The sequence below is a fragment of the Coenobita brevimanus genome, chromosome 63 (assembly GCF_032717465.1).
Source record: "Coenobita brevimanus isolate Jiangsu-jjx chromosome 63, ASM3271746v2, whole genome shotgun sequence".
Classification (NCBI taxonomy): domain Eukaryota; kingdom Metazoa; phylum Arthropoda; class Malacostraca; order Decapoda; family Coenobitidae; genus Coenobita; species Coenobita brevimanus.
The window spans coordinates 22,449,164-22,451,373 of record NC_137016.1 but is presented as its reverse complement, the minus strand read 5'-3'; the positions used below and the strand labels follow the sequence as shown (position 1 = coordinate 22,451,373).

General features: G+C 42.3%; 1 pseudogene; it reads left to right on the top strand.

Annotated features, from left to right (window-relative positions):
- The first annotated feature begins 425 nt into the window (after positions 1–425).
- Positions 426–1,919, top strand: LOC145404391 (uncharacterized; annotated as a pseudogene).
- Positions 1,920–2,210: the final 291 nt, after the last annotated feature.

The following is a 2,210-nucleotide window of genomic DNA, read 5'->3' as shown; positions in this document are numbered from 1 at the left end:
ACAGGTAACGGAGCACGAAAGAATCAGGAATAGATCATAAAGCAATGATCCAGACAAGTAAAAGAAACTACAATAATAATAATAATAATCTATCTATCTATCTATATACCTAGGCTGCTTCCCCCAAGGAAAGGGAGGTAATAATAAGAATAATAATAATAATTAGTAATAATAATAATAATAATAATAATAATAATAATAAACATAAACCTGGCTAGCTCCAACCCTTAAACACAGATAACATTACAAATACTAACATTCAGACTCCACCACAAAACATCAAAGAATTGACACGACAATAACATATATGTATAAACATTTCCTATCCTCCTGTTAACTACTGTAGAATATTGTTTAAAACATACTCTAAGATGATGATCAATGTTTATATGTGTTGCAGCCTGAGGCATCTTGGTTGCTGAGAGATGAAGCTCGCTGCCTGGATTGTCCTGACAGGTGAGTTCTAATTAGTTTATTTTTTATTCATTAATATACACTCACAGCTCTTATGGCTCATTGCATTTGCTGTTGACAAACATTTACAATTTGTTTTTATCATTGGATGGACTACGTGGCTTCAGTTGTCTAGTACAGAAGAAAAAAAAATACTTTCCACTGAATAATAACTCATTTACTTGCTCAACATCAACTCAAGGAATGTCTATTTATCTATCTATGTCTATTTATATATCTACCGATAGCCCCCCAAAACACTCTAACTCCCTCCTATGCTCTCTCTCTCTCTCTCTCTCTCTCTCTCTCTCTCTCTCTCTCTCTCTCTCTCTCTCTCTCTCTCTCTCTCTCTCTCTCTCTCTCTCAACTAATTGGTGTTCTGTTGTTCACGCGTGCACAGCCGTTCTTGGCGTGTCTGTTGCTGCCAAACTGGGCCATGGCAACGGCAACGGGTTCACCAACGGCCATGGCAACGGGTTCACTAATGGCAACGGTGCTATTGGTAACTCCTACCTTCCTCCTGCTGTTAATGGCAACGGCAATGGCAACGGCTTCATCAACGGTATTCACGGCAACGGTTTTACCAACGGTGTTAATGGCAACGGAGTGAATGGTAACGGGTATACCAACGGTGTTTAATGGCAACGATTAAACCAACGGTTTTAATGGCAACGGAGTGAATGGCAACGGCTACACCAACGGTGTTAATGGCAACGGTTTTACCAACGGTGTTAAAGGCAACGGAGTGAATGGTGACGGATATACCGACGGTGTTAATGGCAACGGCTCCATCAACGGTGCTAATGGTAACGGAGGGAATGGCAACGGGTACACCAGCGGTGTTAATGGCAACGGAGCAAATGGCAATGGTTTTACCAAAGGTTTTAATGTCAACGGTTGTCAACGGTATTAATGGCCTTGGTGTTAATGGCAACCGAGTGAATGGTAACGGGTATACCAATGGTTTTAATGGCAACGAATTTACCAACGGTGTTAATGGCAACGGTTACACCAACGGTGTTAACAGTAATGAACTGAAAGGCAACACTTACACGAACGGTGTTAATGGCAACGGAGTGAATTGCAACGGTTACACCAACGGAATTAACGGTAATACACTGAATGGAAACGGGTATACCAACGGAGTGAATGGCAGCGGTGTCAATGGCAACGGGTACAGCAGCGGCAATGGTGGTAACGGCAACGGATACACCAATGGATATCGCAGGAGACTAAATGGAAACGGATATAGAAGCAGACTTAACAGCAACGGTGTTAACGGCAACGGTTATACCAACTGTAATGGCAACGTTGTGGTCAACGGTAATGGCAACGGTCTGGACAACGGTAATGGCAACGGTCTGGTCAACGGTAATGGCAACGGTCTGGTCAGCGGTAATGGCAACAGGTATTCGTATTCGGCCCCCGCCACTCCATCTGGCCTGTACCAGACGCCAGGCCGCTGAGCCCAAACACCTCTTCCTTAACGATTTCTTGCTGATTCTGCTCCGTTACTATATCCTTGTCTGATAATCTATGTCGACATTAAGAAGATATAGGAAGCAATGAGGATATTAATGGATAGTTAGGATAATAAATCGCTAAGGAAGTGGTGCTAGGGAGCCTCCTTACCCTCGAGGACTCACCATTGACAAATATTTATTCATTCTCTGTCCTTATGTATTTAATTACTTGGCAAAGACAGACGCCATCATAAACATCAGTGAAAATATACTACCTGTTTTACTATCAACAAC